The following is a 14,887-nucleotide window of genomic DNA, read 5'->3' on the forward strand; positions in this document are numbered from 1 at the left end:
CTTTAGATTATTATTCTAATTTCAAGCACCAAAGAACAAGGTGCCCAAGTATCAAGTACTGTATTCAAAGAACAAAATGAACATTCACTGGCTGGGGGAGATAAATTCATGAAAAACCTGCTTCCATTTTACTTCATCTGTATACCCACTGAACAGCATTCTTAGCTGCTCTCGTGTTAACCTCAACTCATAGCAACCCGGTGGATCAGACATCTCCAAGCCCCACTATCTTCCACTGATCTTATTAGGTCTTGTAGCTTCTGGGCTGTGGTCTTCCTAATTGAGTCTACCCAACTAGTGTGTGTTCTTCCTCTCTCTCTGATGTCTTCTACCTTTTTAGTATTGTTGTCTTTTTCAATGATTCATGCATTCTCATGATGTGGCCAAAGTATGACAGCCTCAATTTAACCATTTTGGCTTCCAGGGAGATTTCAGATTTGATCTGTTCAAGGACCCACCTGCTTGTCTTTTTGGTGTCCACAATATTCTCAGCACTCTTCTCCAGCATCACGTATCAAATGAGTTGAGTTTGTTTTTGTCCACTTTAGAGCTCTGTTGTATATTTTTACTCTTTATAATCTTGTCCAGTTCTTTCACCACTGCCCCTCCCATTTGTAGTTTTCTTATCATTTCTTGATTGCAATCTCCATTCTGATTAATTTTTGATCCAAGGTATGGGAAATTTAACTGTTTCAATTTCCCCACTGTCTACAGGGCTGAGCAGATGGACAGAAAAAAAAAATAGGCTGATACTAGTTTTTCCCAAATGGGTTAGAAACACCACTGCTCCATGCTTTCCACCTGTACAACATTTCAATTTTTGGTCTGATACTTTGATAAATGGATAACTCTATTATCTCATTTTCTTTTTGTAATAGTATCTGGTTGTTGGCTTCAGGTTTAAACTTTTAATCACATTTTCAATTTGAATTTTGTAGTTTTTGATATAATTTCTGGCAGTTGTATTGATTACTCAAATGTTGTTGTTATGTACTTTGTATAATAAATTTCTTAAAAATTAAAAAAACAAAAAAAAAGAAACATCACTACCTGCAAAGCCTGCTCCCAGTCAATACCACACGGCATCAAGCTGCACCTCTTGGGGATTTTTTCCCCCTTCCCTCATGTATGTGCACTATTGCACGAACACAGCACCCAAGACCAAAATTACCTCCCTCTTATCACCCAGCTCCCATCCCATTGGGTGATGTGTGATCTACCACACAGTCACACAAGCAATACACCACCCGTACAGTGCATTGGCGAAGCATAATACAGTCAGCCCTCCCCATAGGTGGGTTTGCCTTCCGCAACTTTGAGCTAATGTGGAAGACAAGCCCTGGCAGAAATAATGGGGTGTGTACCTGCGCCATGCGCCGCCACAAGCACATGCCCCATTATTTTTAATGGGACTTGAGCATACACTCGCTACCCCATGCACGGGGGAGGGGGGATTCGGAACAGATCCCCCTCATATTGGGAAGGCGAATTGTACTGGAGGCACTACTTCCTCCCTTCACCCCATGCCCCCTCATTGGACTGACTGGTTTGTATATGATTTAATTGCATCCTTTGCATTGTACTTTCACATCATGGGGTGTGTGACAGGTTGACGGTGTTATGGGTAAATGGTGCAGATGGCTGGTCGTGCAGCTGTATCCTCAAACAAAAATGTATGACAAGTAATGGCACCGGCGGCTGTATCTCACTGATCCCAGGATGCATGCTCCAGACAGCTTCCACATTCCCATACTCACATCATGATGTTTATACATTGGTGCACTTATGCACCTTTGCTGCATTAAAGGAGTGTATCAGATCTTCATGTCAGTTTACACCCGGTTTCACATTGTACAATTCACATTGTAATCTGGACAGGTAGGCTTCAAGTCAGTTTGAAGTGGCTTTATTTTGCCAGGACAGATAACCCCTTGATTTGGGAAAGACTATACAAGACTCATATAATTGCAAGTGACCACAAGGGCCATTTAGTCCTGCCATGCAGGAATACACATCTCCTGAAAGATGTTCATCCAACATCCATTTAAAGACCTTAAAGACAGAGAGTCCACTACCATCTGAGATGGTCTTTTCTACTGCCAAACTCTTAAGTAAAGAAGCTCTTCCTAATGTTTAAGTGGAAATCTTGCCTTGTAAAGTGAATCCATTGGTTTATGTTCTGATCCCCGGAGAAGCAGAAATAAGTTCGCTCCATCCTCTACATGATATTCCTTCAGATTTTTAAAAGTTGCTATCATGTCACCTCTCAATCTTCTCCAATCTAAACACAACCAAATTCCTAAATCATTCCCCATAAGGCTTTGTTTCCAGACTTTTGATTATCTTGATCACTCATCTCTACACAATCCAACTTGATCCTTCTCAAATGTGGTGGCAGGAACTTGACACAGTATTCTAAGTAAGGTCTGACCAAAGCAGAATAGAGTGGAACTACTGTTTCCCTTGATCTAGATGTAGGCTAGAATTACATTGGCTTTTTTGGCCATAGCACCACACTGTTGACTCGTATAGTGGGCAAGTACAGAACATAATAGGGATCTGGTGGTTTTCACTGAAAATCCATTTTACTTCAACATGCTATCATTACTATAAACCTTTGACCAAAATGGTACATCTTTAGTTGGTTTAATCCATTTCTTCCACCAAATGTGCAGGTTTTTTTAAAAATGAAAACAATGTAGAGGGAACAAAAACTGGTCTCACCAACCAGGCCATCCAAATTAAGTCTGCTAATCAACTGGGGACAGATGTCATAGCCAAATTCCTGTCACACCCCAAAACAAAGTATCTGTAAATGCATTTGCTCAGATTCAGCTAGGATTTCTCCACCATTTTTTGTTCTTTTCTTTACCATCAGTATGTAAAGAAACTAGTCTTTTGGCTTGACATAATAAGATCACATGATCATGACCATGAAACGAGGTAGGGATATGCAGTTTAGGTGAGATCTACAGATGTTCATTATGGTCCATTCAACCCAAACATCTTATCACATGCTTCAGCCTCCATTTAAGACTGCAGCTTCTTTATGTGAATCAAGCCTCTGCCTTATACTTGTGAAGCATAAAGCCTCAGGGTGACATAACAATATATTTAACATGTCCTCCCTCTGATGCCCAACAGGCCACCTATGAAAAAAAAACACATCTCCATTGGGTTTTCCTTATAAAACATTTACATGAAATATTGCTCATTTATAGGCTTGTATGATCATCCCTGTTCATCATGCAATAAAATATTCATATAATGCAAAAGCATAGCAGAGATTATAGCATCTTAATTTTAAAAGCTAAGCAATGCATTGTGGCTTCTAGATACAATAAATTCGGTGGGTGGGTGGAAACAAATGCTAGCAGAAATGAAATTATATGTGCAATCTGCTTGTAGAAGCATGCCGTATTTTTAAATATTCAAGCCACTTGCTTGTTTTCTAAATGAAAACAATATTTATTAAAGAGAACTGAAAGTCTTGCAGAAAAGTGGTACAGATACAAAAAGATCCATATACTAGAAACTTATTCACAGAGCAGTTATTCTCTTTAACCCCAAAAAGTGAGGGGACACATTAAGCATGTTATTGCAGCCCCCTAAACATTTCAGTTATAGACAAATCAGCTGGCCTGAAACCTTTTATTCCACTCTGAAGTTGCTGTCCCACATTTGAGTCATTTATTTAGAATATATAAATATAAAAGATTAATGTTACATTCTTGATGGAGGAGTTGGAAGAAAGAGAACTGGAGCCATAAATCAAATGTCTTTGGAAGAAAAGTTCTAAGGTATAGAATCATAGAATTATAAAGCTGAAAGATACTTCCAATCCAACCACTTGCCATGCAGGAATACACAATCAGAGCAGTCCTGACAGATGACCATCCACCAAACCTCCAAAAAATGAGATTGTACCACTCTCCAAGGCAGCATGTTCCACTGTTGAACAGCTCTTACCTTCAGGAAGTTCTTCCTAATGCTTAAGTGGAATCTCTTTTCCTATAGCTTGAGTCCATTGCTCTGGGTCCTAGTCTCTGAAGCAGCAGAAAACAAGATTGCTCCATCCACGATATGATATGTTTTCAAATATTTAAACATGGCTATCACGTCTTCTCTTAACCTTCCCTTTTCTAGGTTAAACATATCCGGCTCCCTAAGCTGCTCCTCATAGGCCATGGTTTCCAGACTTTTCACTATTTTGGTAATCCTCCTCTGGAGACACTCCAGCTTATCCACATACTTATTGAATTGTGGTGCCCAGAACTGAACACAGTATTCCAGGTGAAGTCTCAGCAAAGCAGAATAGAGTGGTACTATTACTTCCGTTGATCTACGCACTATAGTCCTATTGATGCAGTCTAGAATTGCATTTGCTTTGTTAGAAGCTGCATCATATTGCTGCCTGTGATGTTTTTTGCCCCACAGTAAAATACAGACACAGAGAAATCTAAGTAAATTTATTTTTTAAAAAAGGTTTGGATTAATTATATCATTTTACAGAATGCATGAGGAGGGGGAGAGCTCGAAACTTGTTTGTACTTTCATGCATGTTATATGTATTTTCATATTTATCTAAGCCCATATAAGCAATGTAATTTATCTAAACTGGAAATGATCTGAACATTGAAGGTTTTTTTTTTTAATCACAACCAAATATTTCATATCTTTCAATGTGCAAATAAGCAGTCACAGTCAAAATTTGCCAACCAGTTTTAGGAAACCTTAAGAAGTCTGTACAAGGCCATCCCTAATTACTTCCAGTTATCAGTTATTCATCTTGCAGCACCCTGTACTTGGTTGAAAGTAAGACATTAAATGGAATACTTAGGATCTAAATTGATCCCAGCAGAATGAAGTAAAAGCAAAATTATAAGATTTTATATTCACTCTACTTCCACCTGAAACCAGAGCTTAGAAACGTAAGTATTAAAGCCAACTTATTTCCATTACTGTTGATTTGGAAGTTAATTTGATGCTGTTAATTATTTCAGTGATTGTTATGACATTATTTTGTTGAATTAATCAACAGTACTGCTAGTAAAATGTTTATTCTAAATTTTAAAAAATCAGTTAAAACTACTGAAAATTTATAGATTTTCAATTTTCATTTTTTTTTTTGTTAAAAATGTATATGAAAACCTGTTATGAAATATGGCAAGAACTTTTGTTTAAAAGGAATATATATGTATAGCTTGATAGAATAGAAACATTTTGGATAAGATTCATAGAAGCTGTGCAAACAGCCCTGAAGGGGCAGCATCCAGCTGCCCCTTCTTCAGTCGGATCAGGGCCACGGCAACCTCATGCTGTGGTCCTGATCTGGCCTTTCGAGGGTGCAAAAAGGAGCTGCAAAAAGCCTAAACATAACGCAATCGGGAAGACTTGGTTTAAAACGTTCAAAATTGTTTAATAATCCTACACTGATTGATCAATATTAGACCTAGAGGTCAATGTTGGGAACATGCTAATCTGGCAGTACATGTTTATGACACTGTAAATTCTTCCATAGTTCTTTTATACATCCTTCACTTATATTGACAATGATCCTGTATACACATTTAAATGTAATAGATGAATAAAAGAAGCAAAAACATCCATATGATTACATTTAACTAGCTGGATAACTGTAAGTAATTTATTAGATTCTAAATATATGAAGAATGTTAAAATGAATTTATGGAATACAATTTTGCATTTTCTCCCATTTTTTCTTCCATATATCTGTCTGTGGGTAAAATGGAAAACTAAGAAACTTGAGAAAAGTTTTTATGAACTGCACAATATACAGAATCAAAACTACATTGATCAAAGCACTTGTATGAATTTACAGACACCTATATAGCAAAACAACACTCAGATCTAAAGAGGATCTGTCAGTGATAAATGAGATTTTGCTTGACCAGCCAGGATTGGCTTTGCTACCATCTACAATACAGAGCTGGGATTTTAATGCTTTATACTTAGCTGGGCACATATGAAATAACACAGCCAGACAGAATAGATTGAAACAGGAGGGGGAGCTCTCACTGCATTGGCAGACAGGGAGGAGGAGGGAGGGAGGTAGAAAGACTTCTGCTTAGATAAATTGTGTTCCCTCTTCAAATATGTCCCAAATCCTTCCTCTGACCCTTGCATAGCACCAGTAAAATGGTGTGATCTGATTTAGATTCAAGATACCACGGATATTATCATTACAATATGTGCCACATTAGATATGCCTCTGTAATGAAGCATTTGGCTTTACCAAGTCAGTCTGGCCTGAAAGCAACATGCAATGTATGATGTACACAATATTTTTTTTACATTGTGCAGTTGTATTTTCATGCAGTATATTCTCAGGGAGTTGTTCAGTCAGGGATCTACTTCATAAACTCCCTATTCTTCCAATGTGTCTTTTATCATTTTATTTTATTAACTTATGCATCGACTTCCTTAACGCATACAGAGACAGTAATCTATCCAGCCAATATAAAAGATTCATTTGTCACTGTCTTCCTGAATCTGAGAATAAAAAAACAAATAAAAAATCCAATATGTATTAGATTATTATGCTGAAGAGCAAAACTGTTAGTGTACTTGTACCAGCCCAGGAAACTTATCTGATGAATCATCTCACAACTTAACATTAACCATTAAAAATCTACCCCAATATGATCTCAGTGGAGTAAGTTTAACAATCATAAAGAAGCTTATTTTCATCATGTTTTTAAATCATTTCATTTTGATAAAACATGTCATTACCTATTACTTTTCCTCAGTTAAAAACTGGATATTTGAATAGTGCCACTTTATTTCTAAAATGACACTGAACACCAAAGCACCTTTTCTGCATAAAGAAGGAACCAGCTAAGGGGTTATGTGAAAAACCTCTTACTACAATTCTGTAGAAATTGTTTGTACTTTGATTGTATGTACAGTGCTGTGTAAACCTACAGCACTTTATAAATAAAGCTTAATAATAATAATAATAATGATGATGATGATGATGATGTAGGTCTGCTCACAACCAGAGTAGAGAATACTGGGCCAAGTGGGCAAACAATCTAGTAGGGTATAAGGCACCTTCATATGAAGACATGCAGAATTTCAAACTTGATACATTACAAATATATCTCTATACTACATTATTATAGCAATTTGATACTATTTTAGTCAAGATGACTCCATTCTACTGAATGGGCTATGTCATTCCATGATGCACTTAGAATTCTCTGCTACAGAGGTTTAGTCCCATAGCTCAAGGACAGGGGAAAGAATTCTAATTACCAGGCCAGGATTCTATAGGAGGGCATGTTAGAGCAGTTAAAGTGGTATCAAACTGACATAACCATGCAATATAGAGATGCATTCATGTTACCAAGTACTGTACAAACACTGTCTTTGCTAATGAAGAAAACACACACACAACACATTTTAATTTTTCCCACTGCATTGTTTCACATTAGGTATTGAAGGAGAGGAGTCAGAAGGGGATGGATGAGAGATGGGCAACAGGGGAATGTGAAGGGGAGGCCCTTCTCTCTGTCTTACCACCCTCACAGATACACCTAGTAGGAACTTAGGCTGCTGAGTTCCTCCTCCCAAACTCTGGAACATCCTTCTGAAAGAGGTTAGACTGGTGTCCTTCTTGCTTTGTTTCTGGGCTGGTGAAAATCTTTTTTTCTTTTTTTTAATTTCAGCCAGCTTTTGAAGACTGACTGCTCAAAGAGAATAGGCTCTGCTTAATGGGCTATATTGTCTATTAGTTATTGTTTTTAAGGGCTATGTTATTAACTAGTTTTGATTTTAATTTCATTGATAATTTCCTTACTTTTTAAACTTTTGTGTGATGTGAATTTTCAGCTATATTTATCTGAACTGTTGTGAGCTGCCTTGAGTCAGATGGGGAAAAGCCATGATGTAACAATGAAGAAACCATGAGAGCATTTCCATGGCACCTAAACAAAGGAGCCCATCTTTCTGCATTTATATATTTTATATCCCACATTCCTCCTAATACTGTGAGGCACTTTAAATTGGCAGTTATTGTCTGTCATTATGAGGGATTATTCCAACTCTGAATATATCTATGAGTGGGCCTTTCCTTGGATTTTTTCCTGCTTTCCCTCTGAAATAGGACCTGCTGACTAAGGTCCAAAACACACTGCAGAAATAATCCAGTTTGAGACTGATTTAACTGCCCTGGCTCAATGCTAGGGAATTCAGGGAGCTGTAGATCTGTGAATCATTTTGTCTTCTCTGTCAGAAAGCCCTGGTGCCACAATAAAATCCAATTCCCAGAACTCCCTAGCACTGAGCCAGGGCATTTAAAGCAATCTCAGACTGGTTTATTTCTGCAGTGTGTTTTTGACTTTTGTTATTATAGAAGTGGGCCTATTCAGTTGTGGCACCTGTGCAGTAGAATAACTTCCCTAGATAACCTCATAAAATAAGATCTTCAGAATAATGGTGGGAACATAGTTTTAAGAAGAATTTGGGGAAGTGGTGGTTGGTGAATCCAATGCAAGCATGGCAATAATTCCACTCTGGGTTTTAGGAGAAGCTTTAAAGGAGTTTTCTAAAGTGATGATTCCTATCTCTCAGAATGATCCAGCACTTGGATGGTTCCTTTAAAGTTCAGTGGATTCACCATTCTGCTGATACTGGAACCTCCAACTGCCATTGCCTTTGTGAAGTAATCTTTCACATCTGGATTACCTGGCTATTTCAATCCTCCCATTGTTACACAAGAAAAGCTAATATTTCAGTCTGATTGTTTTAATTGTTTTAATTTATCTTGCAGTTTCTGATCTCCATGTGAAAACAAGGCAGGGTTCTTGGTAAGTTTCCTGGATGAAGCTTTGGGGAAAAACAAAATGAAATTTGTTCCACTGCGGCCATCCTTTCCCCACTTTCAGGAACCCCAGTTTCAGGATATGCTGATGCCCAGAACTAAATTGGTTGGAATTAAGTGCTCGTGTTGTTCAGTTACAACTGTGCATGTAGCAGATAATGTCATGCTATGTTCTGTAGCTTTTCATATGCAACAATGGGAGGAAGAAACAGTTGTGCAATGTAGGGCATGTATACACACAAATTGTGCCAGTGATGCAACAGCCATTGGGATCAGACTGTTATATCTCACTGATTTCAAAGAACCATATTCAGGTCATTCATGTTTAAAGGAAATTGTCTGTGAAATAAGAAAGGTCAAATACTTCCAGCAGAGAGTTAGTAGCAATGCTTACTACTAAATGAGAAGTTTCATCCTGGGAACATGCTGTCTTCTTTTCTTTCACCAGGAAATTATTTTTATTTTGTCTTTTTCCCCTTTTAGAATTGTTCCCCCCCTTCCCAATACTCCTATTCATGACATAAGGGCTTGGGAAAGCTATTTATAGGCTTTAGCTTCCAGAATCGAGCTCTTTTCTACTTTGTGATATGCACAGCATAGATTTTCTCAGCATAGGGCTCTCTACATGTTTTGGTCTATGGCCTTAATCTTGGATGCTATCAACTAGAGTAGACCTGTTAATTATTGAATTAATCTTATAGATTCCATGGGTCTACTCTAGTTGAGACAAGCAATAGACTAAATCCTCTATAAAGCATAGCAGTTCTGGCTAGGATTAATAGGTTCTGTAGTCCAAGTGGAATTCATTTCTGGCCCATACTCTGTACCATGATCCATTCAAGACTTGGGAGAGCAGAAATATTAATTTCTTCTTTTCCGAGTCCCATCAACTGCAACCTATACCATTTTACTTTGGATAGAACAGGGTGTGTGCATGTACTGAGAAACTAGCACAAAACTAAACTTTTCTTTATGTGATGAACCACTAAACAAGATCAGCTTATGAACAATTAAGATAATGATGGGAAAACTTATTTCCTTGGCTGCAGAAATGCTAACTGGAATGGCATTCAGTGATTTTAAAAATTCAGAGAAGGGAGAAAAGGGACCCAAATATGCTTATTCATCACTAAAAAAATGTATGATTGTGTATTCTGTCACATAGCTTAAAAAGTGCAGGTTAAGCAAATTACCATAGGCAGTCCATTACTAATTCTGCCGATCACCTAAATGAATGATCAAGTGTGAACCCTTCAGTTCTAGCTGCATTTCTTTCTAAATAACTCACTATTTAGCAGCCTAAAGGGACCTGCCACATCAGTAGCACCTTCTATGCACTGTTGAGTCCCAGCTTGAACACTCTAAACTCTTAGGCCTTTTGAAATGTTTAAAGCCAGTCGCACATAAGACAGATTTTGCATTGCAGGGCTGGCTCGATCTACTTCAGTACAAAACAATATTTCAAGCTTTCTGATATACATGTGTCACCTCTCTGTGACAAATAGCTTGTATTAATTAGGCACTAGACTTGGTGAGATTGCTGTTATTAACTGAGAGAAGATAGCTTGAATTTAATTGTGTGTGACATCAAAGTCAAGTGACTGATATTTCAAGGATCATTTAAAATGTTTGATATTGGAGTCATTGTATTCACATAAAGACTGTCTAAAAATATAAACGAGACTGATGAGAAAGAGACTGGAAACCATTCATACAATCTATCTTATGAAGTGTATCTGATGTAATTTTGCTGGTATTGTTGACCTAGTGTCAGCAATATTTATTAATTTTGCTACATAAAAAATATAACTTTGTAGGGCAGCCTGTTTTTCTTGGTAGTAATTAGGGACAATGTTGCATTGCATTACAGCTGCTCTAAAATAAACACTCTTTTTTCCTTTAATGTATATAGTTGGAAAGAGAAAAAGAAATAAAAGATCAACAATGTTTGAAATGAACATAAATGTCTGACAAACATAGCCCAGGAGAAACAATATGCTCACTGTTTTGGGAAGAGAGAAATCCATTTAGGATTTATACTGCAAAACAGAATATTTGAAAAAGGTTACATTCATATTGAAATAGTCAAAGGATACTGGCACATTGACATGTATAAGAGACAATGAAATCACGTGACCAGAAAATTAATATGTAGTATAAAAAATGATTAGTCACTCCTGTGACATGATCAGTTTATATGATATGTCTGATACATTTTGCCAAGCCATCAATTAAAACAAGCAAGAGTGAAGTACTGATCAGATAGTGCATGCCATCATCATGTTGACAGAATAAGCAAAACATTTTTCTAGGTCTGCAAGCATCATCATCATCATCATCATCATCATCATCATTATTATTATTATTATTATTATTAATTTATTTCTTTTATATGCCACCATTCTCCAAGAAAAGAACCCAAGGCTTCTCAGAGATAAAATTGTTAATCAGTTAAATCAGAAGATTAATCAAAGGGAGCTAATTTTGCATCAATAGGCTGAGATTTAATAGAGCGCTTGTTCATTATTTGACACTATTTTGGTTCTGGTATATTATACTAACATTCTCTCCATGAGCCTGATATTTGTGTGTTACTATATATTGCAGAAATAAGATAGAGAATGGGGGGAAACACAAACTGAAGATGACTTTGCCTTTTAACTGTCATGATCTAGAATTAAAAAAATACGCTGAACTGTGAAATATTTCTGACCTTTATGAGATTTCCAATGTATTACAGGGAATTAAAATGTCCCATTTCTGAAGGAGTGTTTGTACAGAATCAAGTGTGTTCCAACCAAACAGCCAAAAGTAGAAAACACAATGTGAAATAAAGGTAAAGTAGAATCAGAAGTCCCCTGAAAAACCATACACTTGTGCTGTGGGGCATTTCCTCATCCCAGTAAATTACAATATTTCAAATTTTAGTTTCCCTCAAATGGGGACTATTTACTGGTGAACAAAGTATGTCACTTCTGCTTTGTGACATGATTTACCAAAGAAAGGTGTGGAACACTATGCCAATACATTACACTGGCTGAGTTTAAAAAGTATCACAGTGACAAAGATCAGTCAATTTACAGAGACATTTATATTCCAGATGTTCTTTGTTTAGAGGTTTTTTTTAACCCACCAAATTATATTAATAAGAAAAGTGACTGAAAATTCAAGGTCTTTTTTTTTTAACCATTTTAGGTGACTGGGTTGCTGATACATAGTTCTGTGTAGATTCTGCAACAAAATGAACATCCTGATTCATAAGAGTTAATTCAATTGAACTTTAATAACATAATGTTATTTCATATTTTGTAATTGTGCATTACAATTTGGAAGCCACAATATTCCCATTCTTTCTCCAGGTGGTCCTTACGACTGGATGATCTGATATTGAATCCCCTACTCCCATTTCTCTCAGGTATAGCTTTTTGTCCCTTATTCCATACAAAGGAGTGGAAGAAATTTTCCCCTTATTAGCATCCGTGCAACAGGGAAAATGGGGATTAAGTGGGCAAATTCTTGAGATGGAAACATTGTCTTTCTTTGCTTGCCTACAACAAGATGGAAGTGGCAGATTAGCTTTTTGCTTAAGAGAGCAAAGAGTTGGAGTTGGTTCATCTTTTATCTGCTGGCAAAGGTAAGAACAAACCTCTCTTCCTATCTGGCAGGTTAGAGATTTTCATTTCCCTACTGAGAAATCATATATGTCTCCTGGTGATCAATTCAGGAGTTTAAAGCAAGGGTGAAGAATTATGAACTTTCAACAAGCCTAGTTTTACATCAGGTGGATTTGCTTCTGGACCAGAGAAGTAAAAAATTTGGAAATTGAGAACCCACAGGAAAAAAGAGGGAATTGGAGAAACTGGGGAGGTGGGTGGGGAATGAAATATATGTAGTGCTTATTTTAACATTTTGGAAATTTAAAATACTCTCCATTTATGATTTTTTTTAAAAAAATAGTTATGTACAGGAAAATATGTGAATATACTAAACTGCTGCATCCTGTAATGTCTTAAATACACATTTCTTAATTTTTGTGTTACATCTAAGAAGGGGAAACATAAAATCAGAAACTACCATTTTTACAAGAAACAAAATGAACTGTTATTTGGACAGAACTAATCACAACCATAAGTCATAGGGTAGCAGCATATTTTTCTATATAAATTTAACTCAACATTGAAAATACTGAACTCTTTAATAGTATATCACCACAAGCAATGAACCCCACTCATCTTGCACATACTTCTCTCATGAGCATGGCAGAGCCCAGCATGTACCAAAATGTATCTTGGAGATGAATATTTGATATGTATAATATGTGCATAAGGATTATTGTTGTTAAGTTCTGTAGACTGTCTGCAGATCCTGGAATTTTGAGTAAGGGCATTCTTGTCTTAAAAAGCCATTTCACCAGTTCTAAAAGAGAAAATATCGCCCCCTCCCAGGTTATTTCCCAATTTTTCTGATTTTTTTTAATGTTCTTGGTAAAACAAAACACAACACAACACAGATTTAGCCCCAATTTTTGTATACCAGGCCTTTATATCTCTGTTCAGACACAATATTTTATCAGTTTCACATAAACTCCCCTTTCAAAAGGTGTCTGTTGTAACCAAAGGACCACCCGGGAAAATGCTGGTCATATAGGACACAGAAAATTGCCTTATCCCAAGCCAGACCTTTGGTCCATGAAAACCAGTCTTGTCAACCATGACTGGCAATGACTCTCCAGAGTCTGGGGCAGGAGTCTCCTAGTTCTACCTGAAAATTCTTGGTATTTCCTGGATTTTTTCCATCCAAATAGCAATGAGTCATGAGCCCTGTTAGCTTTCAAAATTAGGTGATGTCAGATATGTTCAGGGTAGAATGGTAGTATAAATACAGATCCTATGAACAGTTAACCTTATCATAATATTTTATCCAAAAAAGTACAGCCAATTCTACAATGCCATTTCAAACAATTCTGATTAGAAAAACTGATTTGTTTTTTTTTAAAAAAAGGAAATTCTATTTACATGTTACATTTAGGTAATTATAGGTTGTAAATTGATGGACTAATTTTAGATTAATGGTCTTATCCTGCCACATCTTTAGAAGGTTATATATAGCTTTTCATTTTCTTCAAAATGCAGTACACCATCATTACTGAATTCAAGGGCCTCCTGTTCATTTTTGTTGAGGAAGCCCTGCAACTCTGCCCTCCAAATCCTTCCCCTCTGGCATTATAGTCAGCATAGACAACCCCAGTTCTAGGATTTAGAGAAGAAAACAATGTGTGCAACACTAGTTTAGGTGCACAATGCTGACTTAGCTGGGTATATCTGCATAGACATTTGCCTATATCCCTAGAGCAAAAACAATCCACCTTGCACACTCAGAACATCTGGGAAGTATTTATTGGAACATCATAACACTAGGTTAATGACAACTTTCCATAGGGCATTTACTGCTCCGATTCCAAAATTATGGAATAGCCTACCGGAAGTGATCTGTATTATCACTACCTTAGAGGCCTTTAAGAAGGCACTCAAAACGGATCTCTTCTGACGGGCTTATCCATTCGACTCCATATAAAAGGTTATGACAATTGCTCCACTCCTGACTATGATTTCTAGCTATTGATGAATTGTTATTTTAAAGAACTACAGTCAGTCCTTCATATACACGGATTTGTTATACACGGATTCAAGCATACACGGTTTGAAAATGTTCCAAAAAATATAAATTTCAATGATCAAACCTTGATTTTCCATTTTTTATAAGGGACACCGTTTTGCTCTGCCATTATATTTAATGGGACTTGATCATACACAGATTTTGTTATACACGGGGGATCTTGGAACCAAACACCAGCGTATAACAAGGGTCCACTGTAATAGGAATGTTGATTAATTCAGTATTAGTGTTTTATTGATCGTATTTTGTATGATTGTATTATTTTTACTGATGTAATCCCGCCTAGATCCTTGGGAGAGGTGGGAAATATAAATAAACTTTATTATTATTATTATTATTATTATTATTATTATTATTATTATTATT

This window comes from Sceloporus undulatus, chromosome 3 (genome assembly GCF_019175285.1).
Source record: "Sceloporus undulatus isolate JIND9_A2432 ecotype Alabama chromosome 3, SceUnd_v1.1, whole genome shotgun sequence".
In the NCBI taxonomy this organism is placed as follows: Eukaryota; Metazoa; Chordata; class Lepidosauria; order Squamata; family Phrynosomatidae; genus Sceloporus; species Sceloporus undulatus.